Source organism: Herpailurus yagouaroundi, unplaced genomic scaffold (assembly GCF_014898765.1).
Source record: "Herpailurus yagouaroundi ecotype Mexico unplaced genomic scaffold, PumYag 165, whole genome shotgun sequence".
NCBI lineage: Eukaryota > Metazoa > Chordata > Mammalia > Carnivora > Felidae > Herpailurus > Herpailurus yagouaroundi.
Genome location: NW_024412406.1, coordinates 29,662,004 through 29,686,125, shown reverse-complemented (window position 1 = coordinate 29,686,125; position 24,122 = coordinate 29,662,004). Strand labels below are relative to the sequence as shown.

Here is a 24,122-nt window from a genome sequence, read left to right as displayed (position 1 = left end):
AAAGCTATTATATGTTGTAGATAACCCTATTCAATAGTATAAATAAGTTACTAATAAGACTTTGAAGGCATTGACAGTTTTGTGGGTCAACCCAATTTACTTGTGGATATACAGGATTTATGAGCTCTTAGCTCCAAAATTCTCTCAAAGTTGCACCTTATATGTTGCAGGTCGAATCCTGTGAGAACAGATATTCCTACAATCACAGTCTGGAGAATTAAACCGAAAAGGTAATGATTCTTGCCCAGAAGCTTATATGTTTGACGCAAAACCTGAGAGCACAACATTCAAATACTTACAAAGAAATTAAAAAAAAAGAGTTCATTGAAATGGAATTTTAAGACATTCGACAATAAACTGTCTTCAAGTTTCTTTATGCAGGTGCTAAAATATTTTTCAATCATAATGTCTTTGGAAAGGGAATTTTTTTCAACCAAATCCAAAGTATCAACTAGAAGAAACCACCTAAGCCAAAACCTTATGAAATAAATCCTAAAGGGGCAAATAATAAAGATACTAATTTTAAAAATAAAAAAGAAATGGGGGGTAAACCTAATAATCTTATTACCTGAAGACCTTTGCTATAATTAACTACTTGAATTATAGATATGCCATTTGAAATTAGATAAAATTAAGTACTTCCGCTTACAGAAAGTTAAAGTTGAAATGTCATGAAATTCTAATGTATACTTTTGATTGCCATTAATAAAAGTATGCACAATAAGCCAATTTAATCATATACACTTAATGTTACACTTAGTATGTTTAACTTGTTACCTTAGACTGGATATGGGCACTCAGCCATGTAAAATGGAATTTTCACAATCCTTCAAGGAATCTCACAACATTTAAGGCTCTGGAAGGGAAAACATGAGAGAGTTCTGTACTGATGGAAGCGGACGTATAGCGAGTATATAACATGATACTGGGATGTCCAATTATTGTCTCAAACTCCAAGTGAAAGTTAAAAAACAAACACTTTTTGAACACCTACCATATACCAAGGACTTTAGATACATTACCTTATTTAATTTTCACATGAGTTATAAGGCAAGATTTATCTACCCTGGCCCCCCATCTAACAGACCAGGAAACCAAGGCCCAGAAAAGTTAAATAACTGATTCACGGCCACAGACTTAGTAAATGGTGGAACCAGGTCTCAAACACATGAACTTGAGAAGGGGAGGTCGTAGATTCTCTTGTTGCTTGTGTCGCTCATGTGGCACCTATAGTGACTTCTTCTCTAGGAAACGCTTTATAGTTCTTCCTAGATCGTAGACCCTTAGGTGTTAGAATGAGGTTCCGATATCACCCACAGCACCCAGTACAATCCTTTGAACCACGTAGTTTTAGTAATACTTATTTGTCAAATAAGTGGATCTAAATAAAAGTTCCTTCTGTCAACAGAAATTAAGTTCCTTAAATTTCTTTAAAGAAAAAAAGTTATAAAGCAGATAAATCCACTTTCTTGGTGTATTTCCATAGTTGAAATTTTTTAAACTCTCTCAAATTCAAGAATAATACTTAGAGAAACAAATTCAAATCAGCCAAAGTAATGATCTGTGCCCTCTCGTCTTAATTACAACACAGCCCTATTTTGTGTTGAGGGATAGGAACTACCTTTCTGTGAAAGTTCCACTCAGTTCTGTCCACAGTGAGGCAACTGCACGGACTTCAGTCAAGTTTTCCCACCCTTTGTTGTACTGGTGAGGACAGGGGAAAAATATTTATAGCCAACCAGAAGGACTGTGTGTTTTTGGAACAATTCACTCCTGTATTAATATGATGAACATTAGCACGTACAGAAAAATATCTTATAATACCTGAGACCCAAATCCAAAATCTTCACAACAGAAAAAAAAAATCCCCGGTATATCTAGAATGCCTGGAAGAGGAAATTAGCTGCATAACTCTACTTGAAACTAAAATTGGTAGGTTGCAATTGTAGCCATTGTCAGATAGCTTGCTTTTCCCATGATTTCTCCCACATTGATGAGATTACTTGTGAGAAAGATCTTAATTTAGTAAAATTGTAGTGTATCTTCCCCACATATATTTTACTTGGCATTACTAAGACACTGTCATACCTGTTCACAAAATTTATTTCCTTCCCAATTCTGGTTACTATAAAAATAATAGAGTTTGTAATACATAATATAGGTTATATACTATCTACACAGTCTTAAATGAATTATATAAATAGAGTGAATGTTGGGAACACATTTAGAAGAAGAAAAGTACTTTGAGACCAAAACAAAAAAAAAAAAAAAAAAAAAAGAGGAAGAAGTATGTGACCTCTGGTCACCCAGACCATATTATAAACCTCTATCATGAATCTCTCGTGAATATTAACAATAAGTGATTTATTCTGTATCCTAAAATCTCTATATTCTTATGTAAATAAAAATGTTTCAGGGCAAGTCATGCCAGTTAGCAAACTGATTTCTGCATAATATGGAGAGTTTTAATTTATGAACAAATGATTAGGACATGCCATTCTAATATTAAATGACAGTGGTTTTAAAAATTCCATCCTGACACTGATGCTATGAATCCATCCATTTTAAAAACACCACCCTTATGTTAACAATACTTTTTAAAATGTTTTCTGTGAGACTGTCAGAGTTTATTAAGCCACGGACAATCCGCTAAGCTGGCAGTTCTTAGAATAAAATATTTCATTTACCTGAATGTCTTGTAATAATATCATCCTCTCTTGAACTAAACGTCCTCTGAGTACACAAGTCTAAGGCAGACAGACATTTCAGCAAGGCAAATAAGACTTTCTGGCAACTTCCTGTTGCCATATTTCTCTAAAGGATCCTGCAATGTTATACTTCGACACTGCAAATGCATTTTTCCAAGGGACACAGTAAGTCAACGCTGCTCAGTGTCAGAGAGCTTTGATTTTTTTCCCAAGTACAGCAAGCAAATAACCACTAATCCTATTCAATATTACAGATTCGCAGCAATGATTTTATTTGCAGATCCAAGAGGAATGGAACACAGGAAGAACAGAGACGCCTTTATTTTCTTGTTTTGTTGCGTTTGATGGATTGATTTTTAAGATACTGATCAAGGAGATGGTTATCCCACAAATGAAATTAAATATACCTTAGCAGATGGGACGATTTTACGTTGACAAGAATGAACCTCACTGCACGCATTCCTGCTCAAGGTTTCCATGATCTTTTAAAAGCAGTAGGACTAACTAAAATCAAAGTTGCCTGATGCCTCTGAAAGTTTTTCGAACCCGCACACACACCTGAATGGTCATCGTTTGTGAAAGCACCGTCTCTCCCCACAAACAGCCTACCTTCCCAAATTCAAGTTCACTTGCATTCTGGGGTACACTTTACTTCTGAAATTCAAAAACTTTTACAAAACGGCAAAACAAGACAACAATAACAGCAACGCAAGAGCACTCATCACTGAAGCAACATTTCCAGAAGGGATAGCAAAATCCCTTCATTCCGACCTACTTGTCGAGAACCGGACTTTCGGCCCCACGGTTAGGCTCAGATTTGTTCTACTTTCTCCCTAGGGCTTAATTGCCAGACTGACTTACCGGTGCCTCCTACCCTTTGTTCTGCCTCTCACGCTGACATCAGGGAAGCAGTGATGTAGAATAAAGCAGGGGTGGGCTAGGTTAGTCCAGTGTTTGTGTCGTTGTGTGGTGTGCAGGGACACTCTGTGATACTCTGGTGAGCTGCTAAGCTTTTTTTGTAGGCTTTGTGTCATTTACTTAACGACCAATCTCATTAGCTGCCAGGGTACAATGGGCTGATGCATTTTCTATGTACATACTCTGCACAGTGACCCTCAAGGTTGCCGAAGGTCTATTTAATCAGTCAAATGCTGAATATATTTGCAGTAAATCACTAAAAAAAAAAAAAAAGAAAAGAAAAAAATATACGGGACTACCGAGGTATCTTACAGGCTTACTATTTACGGGTGGTTATCTGCAGGTAATAAAATGCATGCATATTTAGCCAAAACAAGGGTAGAGCAGGCGAAGATGAATTATCTAGCCTGCACTGGTGACCTTAATTTTAGGAAACTTTCAGAATCAAAGATATTTTCTGTTTGCAGGGACCCCCGATTTAGAATGTAATTTCTGCCTTGGGATAATCATATTAGCAAAACAAAAAAGAATTGCTCTCCTTAGCAGCTTCTCCTCACTCCAAAGTCACCCCCACCTCCGTCCCACCCCCTGCCCCAGCAGCCTCAGAACTGGCAAAGTTGCATTTATGCCCTCTTTCAGTTACAAGGTAAAAACCCTTTTAACTCCTATGAAAAATGAAATACTGAGAGCACTATGAATGAGGACAGCTGTCCATAAGTATCAGGGAGAGTTCTATTGTCCAGCTTGTCCCTGGATAAAATGAATACTTTACAGCAGAGGCTGTTCAGCTTGGCTAAAGAGTATGGGGAGAAGGGGAGGAGGTCACTGGAGATTTCGCACACTAATTTAATCCGGGAAAAGGACAGCCTCTGCATCTCCCTTGAACAGACTGGCAGCAATCTGGGCCCCCACAGAACTATCTCCTTTTGCCTGTGCTCTATTTATTCCTTATCTCTGTTTACCAACCGCTAGGTCCCTTTCATTCACACCACGAGGCCGTTTTCCTACTATCAGTCAGCAGCTGACACTGTGGAAGAGCCTCAAAGGCAAAAAAAAAAAAAAAAAAAAAAGATCAAAACTAAACCAAAGCTGTATAAACAATGCAACAGTACAAGTAAATGCATAAACCCTGATTCTTAACCCAACCCACAGGGTGCAGACAGAATCTTTATAGTAAATCCAACAAACCCACCACAGTGAGCTATGGGCCACAGAGAAAGAAAAGTCAAAAACCATTCATGAAATCACCATCCAAAAAGAAGTGCTAAAATGTATGCAGGCTGCTGCAGCCGCCTACCTTCCAGGGATGTTCTTATCTCTATCATGGATCAATTAACTGGCAACCAGGAAACATTTACCTTGCCTGAGAGGCAAGCTATACATTTCTAAGGGAAACCTCACTCTCATTAAAATGCTGGCAGACGAAAAAAAAAAAAAAATCCACCAATGCAATCATAAGTTAAAGAGGATTCAACATTAACTTTTCCCACGCCTCATCACATTGACTTCATTGAAATGATTCAAGAAACTGGGCATTAAACCTCCCTTACTTTTACATAAAGATACTAAAAAGTCCTGGGCAATGTAGCCAATGAGATCTTTCTTCCATGTCAAAGTGCCTAACAGCAGAGGAGTTGAGAAAAGCCTACTTCATGTACAACTTGGTATCTTTTGAAGTCCTCTGCAGGATGTGAGTGAAAACAGAGACCGAGCTAAATAATTTGAAGGGCAGAAGGATAAGAAAACAAAACAAATGTTATTTTGAACCTTGCCACTTTTGAGTAACTATGAATTTTGAAGCTAAAATATGCTTTACTTATATTGATCTTGAGTACCCAAGAATTGTGATTATTTCAACAAATGGGAGAATGCCACCCAACGTAAGTAGTTCATCGAAGTGATTCAGAATGTATATGACTAAGGGTACATATGTGCATATATTTTAAACAGAGATACACATACTGCTACCCATGTATACAGTGCACAAAATCAGAAATGCATAATTTCTATTGCCTACAACCCCCTACATTAAAAACTGTGACTGACTTTAAATTTCCCTGAGTTTTTTTCTATCACTGAAATGATTGGAAATGATTGGTTATTGTCATAAAAATCAACACCGTATTGACTCAATCACTAAGACCTTTACCAAAAAAGGGAAGACAAAATGTAGCTCATTATCTAGGATGATCAATTGGACCAGCTTTCAGTTTGTGTTTTCACCTATATGCATTATGAGCAATGAAGTCTTTACTACTTGGATCCTTTTTTCCAAATGAATTAATGAATTAAATTTATCCTTTCGCCAGCTGCTAGGCAGCAGATGGAACCATTTCTGAAGCCTTGTTGAATTCAATCCATAAAACTCATTTCCTAGGATTAGCAGTCCAAAGTTTCTTTTAATGTTTATATACCGCTTGGGATTTTGAATTTCATGATGTTAAACTTTCAATTTAACTATTCTTTTTGCACTTCATATCAAACAATTATGATCTTTTAGATTTCTATAGCAGATATGGCAGGTCACATAAGGACAAGAATTAATTTCAAGAGCAATAAAGTCATGCAAGTTACATTTTTTGATGTTTGCTCACATTGCCCTACTGCCATGGAAACTATTTGCACTGAGCTCTCATATTAATGTCAACCTAAAGAATTATGTATTTAATAGATTGTGATTTTTGTTTGTTTACTCATAAACACTCTAAAGCTGTAGACAGGAACACTGATTAACATTATGGAAGTTTAAAGTTTTGCAATTTAGTGATGAGTACCATAGTTACATTTTCTGCAGCTAACTACTGCGTGTACCAGGTTAATTTATCTAATAAGAATTTAATTCCAACCTTTAAAAAGGGTAATCAAGCCAATTCCACAGAGTATGTAGATATGCAATTTATAGAACTGTTTACTTTTTAAAGAGCATGCTACCATGGACAGCTCCAAACATTTCTCTTCCTTTTCAAGTTCTTTACACTTCCAAATGTCTAATTCAAAAAGAACCAGGAAACTTTAAATCTTACTGATGGATGTTAGAGCAGAATAGTAACAACCACTTTTCAAAAAAAAAAAAAAAAAGAGGATTCCTTTAAACATAACTAAATTAGAATCTCATAAAAGTTCCAATGTGTTCTGTAGAAACGTTTTAAATACAACCACCTTATGCTCTCCAAGGTACAGTATATCCAGATTTAAAATATAAAAGCTTTTAAGCTTAAAACGATGCTGCTTCTATAACCTGAATACAACTAAAAAAGAGTGAGTCACTCTTATGTGCAACAGTGATTTCCGCTAATTTGGCAAGAAATCTATATTAATCTAATATTGGAGTAAGCCAAGAAGGCCACATCATAATCACCACTGACTAATTGAATATTTAGAAGAAGGAGAAAAAAGATCACTGGTAATCTTAGGTTACATACATAAAAGTAAGATCATATGCAGATGATAGCTGCAAGGAAAAAAAAAAAGAAGACAAAGTCTAGCTTCAGTTTTATTTTAGACTATGAATCTGATTATTCCCTGGAACTCATTTACTTTTCTTCTAACATAAAAATAGCATACACAACTGTATTCAAGATTCGCTCACCATTTGTTTTTCTTTTTTGTTTCCTGGATGTTGTAGTGCTAGTTTTGGCCTAAGATGAGATTTGATATCACTTTTTCTGACGATGAGCCTCCATCTTTTCAAAAATCAATACTGGAGAAGTTATTTTACATACTTTGCTATGAGCTGCTTTGTTCCTTGAAACTGAAGAAAAGCTCACTACACCCTTTTACGAGACGTCTATTATTTTCACGTGTATCAAAGCAAGCACGATTAATAAATGCCTTGTTAGGACGAAAGGAATATGAGGCAAAGTCCTGTTTATCAGGGTATATTTTCTCTCTCCTTTTACTTCACTGAACTCATCCTTCTGTAAAATTTTGTTCACGGCTAGTATTAAGTCTTTCTCATTTTTCAGCCTTTTCTAATATTACTTTTTAACTTTCTAAAGAGTCTTCTGACATCGGCATTTATCAAAAAATGAACCATATCATTTTTTAAGGAGGCTGCTCTTATTCAATTCTCGACACATTTAAAGACAAGATTATAAATACAATACTTATCAATTCAAATTTCTTCGGGACTTCCCATAAACTCTTTGCCTATGTGCAGCCACTACCAGAATTTTGACTTTTCACAACAAAACCATCCTTTTGATGTCGGTTATTCATTTATAGAAATAACTGATATTATTGTGTTGACAGGCCCCCCTCCCCCCCCCGCCAAAGATCTCCTCTATTCTAGTGAGATGTCAGATGTGGGATCTTGCTGATAATTTTTCTGTCGCAAAGAAGAAAGTGTAGCAAGTATGACTTCATATCAAATATTCTCTGTTGCAAATTTGCACATTTCAAAAATGTATATGAACAAAAGTGTTAACTGATGCAGTATAAATGCAATTGCACCATGGCATTTTATTCTGAAATCCTTCTCAAAGCAGATACAATAACGTTTTTTACCAAAAAAAAAAAAAAAAAAAGGAAAGAAAGAAAAGAAAAAGGAGAGAGAGAGAGAGAGAGAGAGAAACAGCATTTAAAATAATGACCAAGTATATACACATCACAGCAGAAACCAGAGAAGTTCAAAAACAAACATCAGAAAAAACCATCAACCACTTCTAAACTTCAGCCTTCAGTAGTGGCTTTTCTTCCCCCAGAAACAAAACTAAACGTTACAACTTAAGACATGAAAACTTACTAAAATTCCGAGTGCCTTAAACGTCAGCGTAAACAGTACGCGGCTCCAAAGTTTTAAACTTACTTTTTTGTTTGTTTCCAAAACTTATATTTCTCGCCTCCCTTGTGTGCTGAACGGAAACACTAAAGCTGTGTCTTTGAAAGGTAGTTCCCATGATATGACATCCAGTGCCTTTGACTGCTTAGAGATAAGCACCTCCGTTTGTGTCCCCTCTTTACGTCACACCTCCCTATTCAGACCTTCTCAATATGATTCACATTTGCACATCAACAGCCTCATGCGCATACACAGATTTTTTTTCGGCTCTGGGCCCAAAACTTTCACTTTAATTTCCATCACATGATTGCTGTGGCATATGTCCTTCCAAACCTCCCATATATCAGTCATCATGCAAATGAGACCGAATATCACTCCTCTGCAGCAGATGGCCAGGGATGATAACAATGGCTCAACAGAGGAGATTCAATGTCCCTGACTTTATCGCCACGGCAACAACAACCTAAAATATATGTAATGGAAGTGGTGCTTATTAATTTTGCAGGCTCGAGTGTTCTGATTTTGTGAGTGAATGGGCTGCGTTAAAAAGGGGGCTGTGTCCTCCTGCCTCTAGAAGACTATCTATAAAAGCCAGGGACCTGGAAATTATTTTCAGTGACTAAGAAGGCAACAGCCTAGCAATTATTTGAGTAATTAGGTATAATTCCTCCCTGTAGGCCTTGTACCCTCCTGTGCTTGCTTCACAGAAGCTCACGAATTAGACAGGCACAGATACTGAAAAGAAAAGTGCTTCAAGATACAGCGGGAGAGCTCGCAGGAGCCCCGTCACTTGGCCTCCACCAGGCTTGGTAAACACAAGCCCCAAGCTACAAGTAAATAGAGGCCCCGCTTCACAAACACAGACCAATTAAAATGACAAAGGCAACCACACTTCTGGGTGGAGCTTAGCAAAGCTTTATTCTGCACCAGGCTCCGTGTGAGTCGCACACAGAATGGTCTCTTAGTTCAGAGCCCCACAGCCCTGTCTCCAGGACTGGCTTCAGGACTGGACGCTGCTGTCCTTCCCTCTGCGGGGCGCGCTGTCCTCCGTCCTCACCGGGGAGGTTTTTCACGCTGCTGCTTTAAGCCTTGACTCCGAGTGGCTATTTGATGTGTTTCTCCCGCCCCCAATAGTATTAAATAAATTAAATAGTGGAACAACAACCGATCCTTCAGAATTTCCAACGAGCCCTTTTACATTTTAAGGAATGACTACCAAACTCACAAAAACAGGTGGGGCTCTCACGAAACGTGTCAGGCTGAAACACTGAGTGAAGAGTCTTGTCTCCAAATATTTCCCCAGAACTATTTTTAAAACACCCTTGGCAATATTTTCCTCCGAACCAATAAAAAAAAAAAAAAATGAAGATTTCACTTTTGTTTGTTTGTAGAGTTGAACCACACAGCCACATTTTTAAAGTTTGAGCCCACTCACTTTTCTTAAAAGCAGTTTTTAAGAAAAACCACCATGGCCGTCTCCTAAGAGCATACCAGACTCTGTCTATAATAGAAAAGGAAAAGAAAGCACATGAATAAGAACTGACTTCCCTACCAGAGGAGAGCTATGAAAAGTCTCTAGAAAGAATTAAAACCTTCTCACATCCGTTCAACATGTAAGAAACCTCAGAGACACTGTGCTAGGCTCTCTGTACAGAAGAGGGAAAAGGGAGGTAAAAGATAGTCTTCTCTTCCAATAGGACCTAAATACATAGTTTGAGCCCCTTGCCCCCCATCGTTCCCTTACCCGGTTTTGGTTTTATGAAAGGCACCCCCTCCCCACCTCCCACCTGTTCTGGCTGGCCCTGCCCTGCCTTCTGAGCACATGCCCTCCAAGGAATCGGAAGCACATGCCCAAAGACAGAATTCCTTCAGCCTCTTATGCTAATGTCCTCCAAGTCTGTATTAATTAAAATAGAGCAGTAGACTCCCTCCTTAAATTGGGTACAACATTAAATACTTTACAACCTGACCTTAAAAATAGTTCCATTTAGGGGCGCCTGGGTGGCGCAGTCGGTTGGGCGTCCTACTTCAGCCAGGTCACGATCTCACGGTCCGTGAGTTCGAGTCCCGCGTCGGGCTCTGGGCTGATGGCTCAGAGCCTGGAGCCTGTTTCAGATTCTGTGTCTCCCTCTCTCTCTGCCCCTCCCCCGTTCATGCTCTGTCTCTCTCTGTCCCAAAAATAAATAAACGTTGAAAAAAAAATTAAAAAAAAAAAAATAGTTCCATTTAGGGGCACCTGGGTGGCTCCAGTCGGTTAAGCGCCCGACTCTTGGTTTTGGCTCAGGTCACGATCTCACGGTTTGTGAGTTCAAGCCTCACATGGGGCTCTGCACTGACAGTGCAAAGCCTGCTTGGGATTCTCTCTCTCGCCTTCCCTCTCTGCCCCTCCTCTGCTCACTGCTCTCCCTCACAAATTAAATAAATTACATTAGAAATATTAAAAAAGTAGATCTATTGGCCACGTGAGGGGTGGGTACAGTTAGGCTCACTTTCCTTCCTAACATGAGGGCTATCAATCCATCAAGGTTTTTGCAATACATTTGGCATTGTAAATAGTATAATTGCCTAGTGCAAAATTTCACTGTGCTATTTAAAGGCAATACTAAAGGGGCGCCTGGGTGGCTCAGTCGGTTGAGCATCCGACTTCGGCTCAGGTCATGATCCCACGGTTTGTGAGTTCGGGCCCCAAGTCGGGCTCTGTGCTGACAGCTCGGAGCCTGGAGCCTGCTTCGGATTCTGTGTCTCCCCCTCTCTCTCTGCCCCTCCCCCATGCGTGCTCTGTCTCTCTCTGCCTCTCAAAAATAAAGAAAACTAATCAAAAAAATTTTTTTTAAATAAAGGCAATACTACAGTGCAAGGACAAATTAGGAACAGCCAATGTCCAATATGAAAATCCCCATACAGGGAGTATACAGTCCCTTAAATGCCACTCTTTCAAATGAATCCCTTTACTGTGGTATCAGTTATACCATTAGTGAACCCTTACAAGATGGAAATGATGTTGCCCCAGGTACATCTGATGACAACATGTATCTCTAGCTGAGACATGAGCCACCTGATCAGTTTCAGAATTTTAATGGATATTATTAACACTGAAAGATACATATCATCTAATATTGGAAAATTTTTAAATCGCGGCTTTATTGAAATATAAACGGCACACCAAATTATTTACCAATTTAGAGCATCCAGTTTAAGGATTTTTAATATATTTATAGTCATGCGACCATTTATCATCCCAAAAACAAATGCCATAAATGTCGGCAGTCACTTACTCTCCATTCAGTACTGGCCAATTCCCTCCTTCAAGTCCAGGCCACCACTAATCTACTTTCGGTCTCTATGAATCTGCGTTTTGGGGCATTTCACAATATCATCCGGTATCTTTCCCTTTGTAACTGGCTTCTTTCCCTTTGTAACTGGCTTCTTTCACTTAGACTGATACCATTAAGTTTCATCCCTGTAGTAGCATGTATCCATACATTTCTCTTTATTACTGAATGATGGTGCATTGTTTGGACATACAACATTTGATTTATCCATTTGCCAGCTGAGGGACATCTACGAATAATGCTGCTAACACATACTTACCTGTTTTTGTGAGAAGATATGCTTTTCTTTCTCTTGGGTATACACCTGGAAGTGGAATGGCTGGGTCATTTGATAACCCTATGTTTAACTGGACCTTCCAGGTTGTTTTCCAAAACAGCTGCACCATTTTACATTCCTATAGGCAGTGTATAGGGTTCTAATTTCTCCACATCTTCACCAACACTTGTTATTGTCTTTTTTTTTTTTATTATGGCCCTCCTAAGGCATGTAAATTGGTATCTCTTGGATTTGATTTGCATTTCCCTATTGACTAATGACACTGAGCATCTATTCAGGTGCTTCTCAGTTATTTGTATATCTTTTTTGGAGAACTGTTTATTCAGATCTTTTGTCCATTTTTAAATTGGGTTGTCTTTTTTGTAATTGAGTTGTAGGAATTCTCTGTATATGTATTGTAGATTCAAGTCCCTTATTGGATATATAATTTGCAAAACTTTCTCCCATTGTATGGGTTGTCTTTTCAGTTTCTTGATTTTGTCTTTTAAAACACAAAGGTTTTGAATTTTGATGAAATCCAATTTCTCTGTGTGATTCTTACTCTTTCTCCTCTGAGTCGTCTCGAAACCCTTGTTGAAAATCAATTTACCATGCGTGGGAATTTATTTCTAGACTCTATATCTTATTCTGATGTTCTACACATCTATCTTTATTCCAGTGCCACACTACTTTGAATACAGTAACTTTTTTTTTTTAATTTTTTTTTTTAATTTTTTTTTCAACGTTTATTCATTTTTGGGACAGAGAGAGACAGAGCATGAACGGGGGAGGGGCAGAGAGAGAGGGAGACACAGAATCGGAAACAGGCTCCAGGCTCTGAGCCATCAGCCCAGAGCCCGACGCGGGGCTCGAACTCACGGACCGCGAGATCGTGACCTGGCTGAAGTCGGACGCTTAACCGACTGCGCCACCCAGGCGCCCCTGAATACAGTAACTTTTGAAATTGGGAAGTGTGACTCCTCCGGCTTTGTTCTTTTTCAAGGTTGGACTATTATAAGTCCCTTGAATTTCCATATGAAATTTAAGATCAACTTGTCACTTTCTGCAAAGAAGCCGGCTGTGATTTTGAAAGGGAATGTGTTGAATTTGTAGCTCACTTTGCTTACTATTGCCATGTAAACAATATTGAAACTTCCAATCCAAGAATATATCTTTCTATTTATTTAGGCCTTCTTTAATTTCTTTCAACAATGTGTTAGAGTACTCAAAGTTTTACATTTCTCTTGTTAAATCTCTTCTTAAGTATTTTATTCTCTTTGATGTTACTATATGTAAACTTGTTTTCTTTCATGTTTTGTTTATGGCTACTGTATAGAGATATATTTAATTTTTAAGTTTATTTTGTAACTTCAAACCTTACTGAACTTTTTAAGTTCTAATTATTTTTCCAGTGGATTCCTTAGCATTTTCTTTTCATACTTTTTTTTTTAATATTTATTCATTTTTGAGAGACAGACAGACAGACAGAGAGCAAGTGGGGAGGGCAGAGAGAGAGGGAGACACAGAATCCAAAACAGACTCCAGGCTCTGAGCTGTCAGCACAGAGCCCGACGCGGGGCCCAAACTCACAAGCCATTAGATCATGACCTACACCGAAGTTGGGCACTTCACAGACTGAGCCCCCCCAGGCGCCCAGCATTTTCTGTATACAAGTCTATATACAACAGCATGTCACTTGCAAATGGATATTGTTTTCCTATTTCCTTTCAATCCAGATGACTTTTATTTCATTTTCTTGCCTAATTGCCTTGGCTAGAGCATCCAGTATAGTATAGAAGTGGCACAAGCAGACATCATTTTTTGCTTCCCGATCTTAGAAGGAAAGAATTCAGTCTTTCACCACTAAGCATGATGTCAAGCTAATTTTGGAATTCTGAAAGTTCCATTTAAATGCATTTTAAACTCAAAAGCTAATTGCTGCCTGGCACAGTAAACTATCCAGCATTGGTGTAATCCCTAGGGAGACCAAAAAGAAATCCTCTAGCTCTAAAATCTTACAAGTACTTGGCATGGGATTTCTCAAGGTGCTGGTCATACTTGCTCCCCGGCTCCCCCACTGAAAGTGACTTAGGAATGACTAGAGCGGTCTGACACAGGGAGTTCATCCTCCCTGATCCAGGCTGCCTTGGTGGTTCAGACTCTCTCCCAAGGAAGCCAGCAGTGGCTCCCCGGGGATAAGTGGCTAGGTTTTCTTTGATGTGTCTCAGGTTCTGGTAGTAAAGGTCAGGTTGACCAGAGTTCAGTGATGCTGCAAGGTCAAGCTACAGGTTCGACTTCTAGGTCTTCCGCTTTTCACACTAACACTTGTGAGCATGCTCTGTGAGGGTCAGGTGTAGATGGAACACCTAAATTCCACCCACTGCCTGAGGCCAAACGAAGCAAGCTCAGCCATAAGAATATTGCCCATCTGGTTCACATTTCCCATTTTTAATCTCGACATATGGAGTCTGGGTATCTGCTATAATTGTTTGCAAAAGTAGATGTACTTATAGCCAATAAAATGTAGCAAAATGGAATCAGATATTAGGAAAATTACAGAATCAAATGATATTTTGATAATAAATGGATGATGAGATATCCCCAATGCAGCTACATATTAGCTCAAATGATTCCTGTAACGGTGATGCCATTATCAACAGCAATGGCAGCTAACACTTGTCTTCGTGCTTATCTTATGGGAGGTGCTTTTCATGGATTAACCTGGAAGCCGAGGCACTAAACTCTAGCCAAATTTCCTAGGTACCTACTGTAGTAGAGTTATTGAAGTAGGACTCGACCTCAGGTGCTCTACCCCTAGGTTCACACTCTTGACCACTAGAACTGCCAATGTCACTCCTATCTGCACATCATTTCAGATCAGGGGCAACCACTAAGGATCTGATGGGAACACTCTCCGGCGCATTCTTTCCCTTTTACCGTTTGGCGCTTTTGCAAGAAACTGATGCCAGAGAAAGAGGTTTGCCTCTAACCTTTGCATCTTATTCTGTGTCTCCTACACCTTTACAAAGCTGTTACCTTCAGGAAGTGAAGATCTTTCATGTAAAATGGACGGAATCAATAAGAGATTTTAAAGATCTTCCTTTGTCAAGTGTTTATGTTTATGAGGAACCACATGAACACTAAATATAGTTTAAAATATAGTGAAGCATAAAATATTTGCTGAGAAGCATGGTGTATATATATATATATATATATATATATATATATATACACACACACACACACATACATATATATACACAAGTATATATACACTTATATACTTCTCTACTTATGTGTATATCTCTGACTATACCTATGCCAATACCTAAACCTGTGTTTACACTTGCCTCTGTATCTCTTACATGTATATGGATGTATTTGCAACATAGACTTAATGTCAGATAGGTAACGTTTTATTTTGTCACCAAGCAGCTGAATTTCATATTGTCTATGCACTTGGTGGCCAGCTCACTTTCAGTCGGCCTTGTTTTCGTTCACCAAGTGATGTGGACCATCAGTCAGCTGCATAAAGTCTTTGGTAAATTCTCTTTATATACTTTATACATGTGGCAAAATGGTGGCTTTGGGTCATGGACTTCGGTGCTCTGAAAAGAGTCGTCATGGTGATGTGCTCATCCACTTCTTCCTCAGCACCCTTGCTTGTCCTGGGTCATGTTCCCATGGAAAGACCAGCAGTATAAGTACACGGGACATTTATAAAGTAATTCCAGGTGTGTGCATCCTTGATTTCTCATTTCTCTGCATACTCCCTCCTTCTACACACACACACACACACACACACACACACACACACACAACAATTCTTCTAGTTAGATAAATTTGTCCTTAAACTAGTGTCTTAACTCATGCTGCTATTACAGAATATCACAGACTGGGTGGCTTAAGTAGCAGACATTTATTTCTCTCAGTTCTAGAGGCTGAGAAATCCAAGATCAAGGTGACTTAGTTCCTGGTAAGAACTCTCCTCCTGGCTTGCACATGGCTGTTTTCTCACTGTGTCTTCACATGATGCAGAAAGAGATGCATAGTCACTTTCTCTTCTTTTAAGGGCACTAATCCCAACTGGTGGCCCCACCTTCATGACGTCACCCAAATCTAATTACCTCCCAAGGGCCCCACCTCCAAATACCATGACATTGGGGGTTAGGGCTTCAACATATGGATTTGGGGGAGGGACACAAACATTCAGACCATAATAATCAGTTTATTTCCCTCTTCACAGAAGGGCAAGACAAGCCTATTAAATTCCACTTAGGAAAAAAAACCCACATTTTGCAGACGGATCATTTGACTTCCCGGTTTCCTTCTTACTGTGATTTGACAGAGTAGACCACAATGTCTCAAACAAAGGATTCTCTGTGGCTTCCACAATTAGTTCTGTAAATGTGTTTGAAGTAAGTGTCTTCATGACTGAACAGTTAGCATTTAAAACAACAAAAAGAAAAGACACAGCAAGAGCGAAAGGCTGGTTTCAGAATGGCCCAAGCAAAACAAACAAGGCTGTTGGCTAACACTCGGAATATCCCCCCGGATGGGAGGTGAGACCGACATGGCACTCTGAATGCCCAGCTGCTGCCACTGACTTTTAAAGGGGTGAGAAAAAGAGAAAACACATCTAAATCATTTGCAAAGCCCTTTAAAATGGTGAACGTGTTTCCAGAGATCACACAACATTTTTCTTAGACTCTGCTGAACCGATGTCATGACCAGAGACTATTCTGGACACACACCCAGGAAATGAGGTACGGATGGTAAATGTGGTGTGAACTCAGGGCTGTCTCATTCAGTTTTCATCTCTGTTTGACAGCACGGGGGAGGGCTCTGAACAGCGCGAAAATGCCAAGTTTGTTTGATGAGCCTCCTTAGCCACTGCACTGGCACAAGGTCCAAGGCGCTTTTCATTCTCATTGTTCGTTCCATTTCGGGTTAAGTCCCAAACATAAACCTTCTCAATCTTATCAGGAAGTGCAGATTTTAAAGTCCTCATCTTGCTGAGTCACCAACTAGTCACCTTGCTTCCAACTGGCTGTATACGACAGCCCCTCCCCCCCGCCCAAACCGGAACCCTGGGCTCCGACAAGGCTTCTAGCGTTCTCCCAACTGTCACAGTCCTTCACAAACTCCTTTCACTGTACTTTCCCAACCCCATTTCCAATGCCTTGTTTCAAGCTCTCATCATCCACTATCAGAGCCCTAACATGTCTTCATACCCAATCTCTCTGACAGCCTCCTTCCAGGACATTCTTTCTTTGCCTCCAGCACTTTTTTCTACAAAGCGTATCCAGTTATGGCCATCCTTATGGCTTCCCTTTTCTTCCGGGGACAACCAGGCTGTGTGTCCCAACTTTGAGGTTGGGTATGGCTGCGTACCAAGGCAGCTGTGTTTGTCACTTCCAGTCCAGCCTATAAACTCCCCCGACACTGCGTCTCCAAGTTCTTCTTACACCAAGTGCACAGAGATGACCTCAAAAGCCATGTGATGAAGATGGTGGGGCCCCAGTCACTCAGAGTCCTGACTGACTGCACAGACCAAACCCCAACTTCCCTTATGAAGCAAGAACTTTGAGGACTATTGTTAGTATTTTAAAAAATCAAACTTTTTAATGTTTGTGTCAATGTACATTTTTGAGTGGATTCCTTATACAGCTACTGTTAGTCTAATAAATGCATCCCCTGCTTACAAGTTTCCTGTATCTGTAGAATTAAGTCCAAATTTCTTAGTACCACTCGGACCTTCTTAATTTTACCTCAGTGGGCCTCATCAGCTACCTTACCTTCACTCTTTTTTTTTTATTTTTTTTCAACGTTTTTTATTTATTTTTGGGACAGAGAGAGACAGAGCATGAACGGGGGAGGGGCAGAGAGAGAGGGAGACACAGAATCGGAAACAGGCTCCAGGCTCCGAGCCATCAGCCCAGAGCCTGACGCGGGGCTCGAACTCACGGACCGCGAGATCGTGACCTGGCTGAAGTCGGACGCTTAACCGACTGCGCCACCCAGGCGCCCCAACCTTACCTTCACTCTTTACGCACAGACTGTGTGGTTAGCTTCTCACCATTTACGGAAGGGGTCCTGCTCATTCCTGCCTGGGAGCACATTGATTTAATCTCTAGACTTCATTTAGAAGACACCATGGCTTTCATATTACAATACATAAATATATATAACTTGAAGGATATACACCTTCAAGTTATATAATGTTATATATCAAAGATACTTTCATAATGAAACAGGAGAGGCATTAAATGTTACTCTGTCTCCCAGAATACTTTTCTCCAAAGATGCTAAAACTTGTCTTACTCCTGTACTCAGGCTATTATACTGGTTGTGGTTTTTCTCCAGAAACCCAAATATAGAGAGCCAAGCTGTTGAGGTCTCAGTGCTTCTGTGAAAGACTTCTTCTGCCTCTTTGGAGCATCACAACGAACGGTGTAAATTTCTGGTACAATGATGCAAATGCTGGTGTCCGTTTCCCACCCACATCCAGACTGAGGAACTGATAGGCAATTCGCATACTGCGGTGTGAGTAGATCGGATTATTCTGCCACACACGGACAGAAAGTGTGGTTTGCTCCTCTTCTCCACTGAAATATCTCCCGGATAGATACACGGATAGCTCAAAAGTACTTTGAGATTTTCAGAGAAAAAAAAAAGCTACATAATCCCCAAAAGTTAAGATAGGTTCACAGACCATTGCCTTTGGAAGAAGATTTTGTAGTCTTCTAAGGCTAGTACTTAGAGTTGTGCCAGCTAACACCCTTGAAGAGAATGCACTCAGGTGACAGGGTTGAGGGAATCCATTCTATCTTTGCAGAGCTCTGTATGCAAAATGTTGTTCCTCGCGTTTAATTATTATTGTGAGGAAATTTGTCGTTACTACATTGCTGTGTGTATTTAATCCTTCTAATTTTTTTTTTAACATTTATTTACTTTTGAGGCAGAGAGAGACAGAGCATGAACGGGGGAGGGGCAGAGAGAGAGGGAGACACAGAATCGGAAGCAGGCCCCAGGCTCCGAGCTGTCAGCACAGAGCCCGACATGGGGTTCGAACTCACGGACCGCGAGATCATGACTTGAGCCGAAGTCGGACGCCCAACCAACTGAGCCACCCAGGCGCCCCAACCCTTCTAATTTCTTATAATACCATACAGATTTTTAAAGTGAAGACTATTTTACACTCTCTAAATAGTGACATGTTCCAGCTGAATTTATGCCCCAGTATGCTGGGGGTAGGGATATCCTATTTCTTAAACATTAAGAAATAAGATGTTAAGAAAAGGGATAGCCAAATGGAATTTATAAATAATAAGTCTCCAAAAGGCCTTACAAATTAAGAAAGAAATATTCATTAAGGTAATTGTTCCAACCAGGTCAATAATGTTAAAAGTTCAAAATTTCAAAACCACTGATCCAAAATGAACAAATGAAATGATACTTGTTGGACTTCCAATGGAAAATCATTTTTTAATTAAAAAGGTTTTTTTTTTTAATAAGACTTTCTTTTTTAGAGAGGTTTTAAGTTCACAGAAAACTTGAAAAGAAGGTACAAAGATTTCCCATATCTCCCCAGCCCCCAGAGACAGAGAGCCTCCTTCATTATCAACACCCCCCAACCAGCGTGGTATATTTGTGGCAACAGACAAGCTGACGCTAACACATCATTATCACACAAAGTCCACAGTTGACATTAGGGTTCGTTCTTGATGGTATATAGTCTATGGGTTTGGGCAAATGTATCCACCATCATAATATCATATAGAGTAGTTTCACTGCCCTAAAAATCCTCTGTGCTCTGCCTGTTCATCCCTCCCTCCCCACCAACCCCTGACAACCACTAATCTTTTCACTATCTCCACAGTTTTACCTTTTCCTGAATGTTACATAGTTGGAATCATACAGTATATAGACTTTTTCAGATTGGCTTCTTTCACTTAATAATACGAATGTAGGTTTTTTCCACATCATTTCATGATTTGATAGCTAATTTTTTTTTTAATCACTGACTAATATTCCATTGTCTAGATATATCATTCGCCTTCCAAAAGACCTCTTGGTTGCTTTCAAGTTTTTGGCAATGAACTGCCACAAACACCCATGTGCAGATTTTTGTGAGATGTAATTGTTTTTAGCCCCTCTGGGTAGGTACCGAGGAAGACAACTGTGGAGCGTATGGTAAAAGTATGTTTAGATTTGTAAAAAACTAACTGTCTTCAAAGTGGTATGGGTTTGAAAATGAGCACCTGTTGGGATGAGCACTGGGTGTTGGGTGGAAATCAATTTGACAATAAGTTATATATTTAAAAAAATTTCTAAATAAAAGAAAAAAAGAGAAAAAAACTAAGTGGAAGTTTATTAAAGCAAAACCCAGACCACCGAGGGCACCTGAATCTAAAGATGCTCAAAGAGTTAAGACACAGATTGGAGGAGACATACTGACTCAAGGGAAATGTGAGAAGCTGGCTTTTGAACACCAGCAATGTGTGCGAATTCTCTCCTGCCATCATCTGTTTTCCAGAAAATGCTTCCTCCACCCTGTCCTGAATATGCCTCTCTAATCTCCTGGGATTGGTCGCAGCATCGCAAAGGCACAGAGTTTGCTAAAGAGAATGTAGAAAAAGAAATAAATGTTAACATAATAAAATCTTAATAATTTTTTAAACTGTCCAGACAAGGAGCAGTTATTGTGAAATAAAGAGCAAACTTTTCCACACGAGCTCTCTACCCAACTAATTTTAACTGCACATAGACAATTTCACTTTATATTACTTATTGTTCTAGCAGGGAATACACACTGAATTAAAAAAAAAACCTTTGGGGTCAAAATTTGAGTATGTACATCATCTAAATATCATCTAAATGACTTATCTCATTATAAATATATGACATGGTAATGTGTAAATACGAAAAGAATACTTGGTGTTAAACTCAAAAGAGCTCATTTTTTAAACAACCAAAAATAAAAATAAAACAGTCAAGACAGTAAAAATAATTCAGTGTTTTGTCTTGAGAAGAAGAAAATGTCTACAATTAGGTGTTCACTAAGAAAAGAAAGATTGCTTATACATGTTACAAATGTTTTCATCAAGTGTCATAGAACATAAAGACTCTATACTTGGTCACCAAATACTTAAATTGACTGTAAAAGTCAATTCTGTAAGTATCTGGTTTCTTAAGGTTATGTTAAGATGTAAGTTTTAAGCTCTACAGGTGCATATGTTTGACAAGTGTTTATCAGTATTTGTGTCGGTATCAGCATTGACAGTATTTGCTCTGTTCCTGGCACCACTCTATGTCCCGGAGATGCTACAAAGAATGGGACAAAGTTCCTGTCACAAAGAGCCTGAATTCCAGAATAAACAGAAAAACAGGAAAGTCTTGCCATGGAGCAGAAGGAATGGGGCCAAAGGGCAGAATAGGAAGTAAGGTCAGATGATTTGGGGCTTAAGCTGTGGCAAGGTGCTTAGACGTACTTCAAGTGCAAGGGGAAGTTACTAGAAGGCTTCAGCTAGAGGAGACACACAGACTGACTTACATACGCGTCTAGAAGAACACTCTAGACACCACATGGGAACAAACTGAGGGAAGACAGAGGGTAAGCAAACGACCAATTAAATGCTGTTAAAATAATCCAGGAAGCTATAAGGTAGCTTATGTTCTAGAACGGGAGCAGAAATAGAGAAATGTGGTCAGATTCAGGAAATATTTTAGAGAGAGAATCCAAGGATAACTTGTTGAAATGAGATAAGAATTACTTCCTATTTTGGACCCAAGCAACTGCATAGAAGGGAGTTCACTTATGACAGGGAAACTGGAAGGAATACGTTTTGATAGGTATGGGAAAATAAAGGTTGTCTTTAAAATTAATTATTAAAATTAAGATACTCTCCCAAACTCAAGATACCTATTGATACTACTTTGGATTTCAGCAGAAATTCCAATTTAGAAGATATAAACCTGGATATCATAGCCATGAAGATCGTGTTTAGAGCCAAAAGGACTAGCTAAGATTCCCCAGGGAAAGTGTCACTGTAGGGAAAGGTAGACACCCAACAACCACACTATGAGACAAAATAATACTTAGGGAAGAGCACAAGGAGAAGCCAGTAGGTGAGATCGAGCAGGTGATATCACAGATATCAAGAGAAAAGAGTTGCTTAAGAAGGATGCCTCAAATACATCAAATACTGGCAAGTGGTCAGCTGAGTTGAAGACGAGAGTAACCACTGAATTGGCAATCTGAGGTCAATAGAGACCATGCAAGAGCAGTTTTAGGAACATGGATAACATGGAGTGAACTGAGGAGAAATGAGATGCACAGAAGTGGTGACAGGACAACAGATGGTTCTATCAAGATGTGTTACTGTGACCATGTACAGGAGCCGAGTGGTGGGAATATAAGTGTAGTTGGAGATGAGGTCAAGGAAAATTTGTTGAAAAACGATGTATCATTTTGTTCTTATGGAATGACACAGAAGAGAGGACAAGCTGATGATGAAATGGAAAAGGGCACTGTAACTAGAACGAACCCCTTAAGGAAGTGGAAGATGTGAAATCCATTGCACAGTGAAGGAAATGTACATATTCAGAACAGCAAAGGAAGCTTCTACTTTCCACTGTTATTTAGAAAAGTAAGGGGGTGCCATGGCTTGAGAACAGCCAGGATGTAGACCAGTCCCATTTCTGTGTTTCTGCTTTGGTGCAGCTGCAGAGTTGAGGTGGGGCTGGTTATAAGAAGACTGAGTTTTAAACAGGTGAGTACGATAGGGTGAAGGTGGGGGTGAGGGCTGGGGTGGTCTCAGTGGCGTGTAATGATGCATCATGGCATCCATGCTCATGAAAGAAGGAAAAGTAATCAGGCAGGAATGGATGCCTAAAATGTAGACTTCTGAGACACTGCAGCTACTGGTGATGACACGGTCATGGGCATAACGTGAGCATGAACCATGAGGGGGATAGAAGAAAAGATCAGTGGAGTGGGGAGGCCAAGGAATGAGAGACCAGTGTGTGAGATGGGCTGCCATATTGCCAACAGTAGTATTAGGAGGCTGGAGGGGAAGACAGTGATCTGGGGCTGCAATCTTCAGTGATTATGCGGGGACAATAACAAGGAGCAGTAAGAGTGGTTAAGAGAACATGAAACACCTAATGGGAAAATCTATCTCTATTCTTAAATAATCAAAACACACGGCAGAATCATCACTATGCAGCCTGTATTTAAGACGAGCGTTATGCATTCTCTTGGCCGCATATAAATTTTAAGCAGGGTATTCACGTGAACACGCTTCACCTGGGAGTCCAGAGGTAACGCACGGCTGTCAGGCTCAGTGGCAAAGAGCAGGTACATTCTCTGGCTCCCAGGCCCTAAGCTTATCTTGGATGCATCCTCTCTGGGCTTCCCTCAACTGCTGTTTCATTCCTGCCTTTCATCTCGGTGTCTGATTCATCTGGGCATAGACATCTGAGATCAGAGTGAGATTAAAAGGAAACAGCCCATGAAAATAAGTGTAATGATCATAGCTCACCCCGAAATGTAAATGTGCTAATTTATTGTCATTTCTTCCTGTTCACCAGCAAGCTCCTTTTGGGCACAGAAGAGTGCACGAAGGATCCCTCACTACCTACCTGCCGATGATGACAACATTCAAATATTGAGAAATTTCAGAGAGCATTTTGGTCCAGTGTGAATGTGTCTGTACGCATAAAAACAAATCCCTCTCCTTCTTCATTTTCAAAAACTGAGTGTTAATGCAGACGGCAGCCACAGGCGGCCTTCCCAAGTCTCCTCATATCCAACTTGCTACCGTGTTTCACCTATGGTAGTAACTGTTGACTAAGTTATAAGCTACGTCCTTCCTCGACAGGTCTCAAAATCTGGAGCTGACTAAGGACACGCCTGAGGGGGAAGACCTTGCCCAACATTCAGCCGGCCTGGCCTCCAGGTCACTGAGTGATGATGCTGCAGCACAGAAGACCATTTATTTATTTATTTACTTATTTACGAATGTATTGTTCATTCCAGAAAGAACTTAAAGCAACTTATAAGAATTCATAAGATGCAGGGTGCCTGGGTGGCTCAGTCAGTTGAGCATCAGACTCTGGATTTT

General features: G+C 39.7%; 1 protein-coding gene across 3 annotated transcripts in view; it reads right to left on the bottom strand.

The window, feature by feature from the left end:
• ST18 (ST18 C2H2C-type zinc finger transcription factor) overlaps window positions 1-849 on the bottom strand; it is a 133,044-nt gene extending 132,195 nt beyond the window's left edge. For 2 of the 3 annotated variants that reach the window (XM_040487808.1, XM_040487811.1), the window contains exon 1: window positions 778-849. The gene's annotated coding sequence lies outside the window, so the exon portion shown is untranslated. The remainder of the gene's footprint in view (window positions 1-777) is intronic. The other variant, XM_040487809.1, reaches the window with a different exon arrangement.
• Window positions 850-24,122: the final 23,273 nt, after the last annotated feature.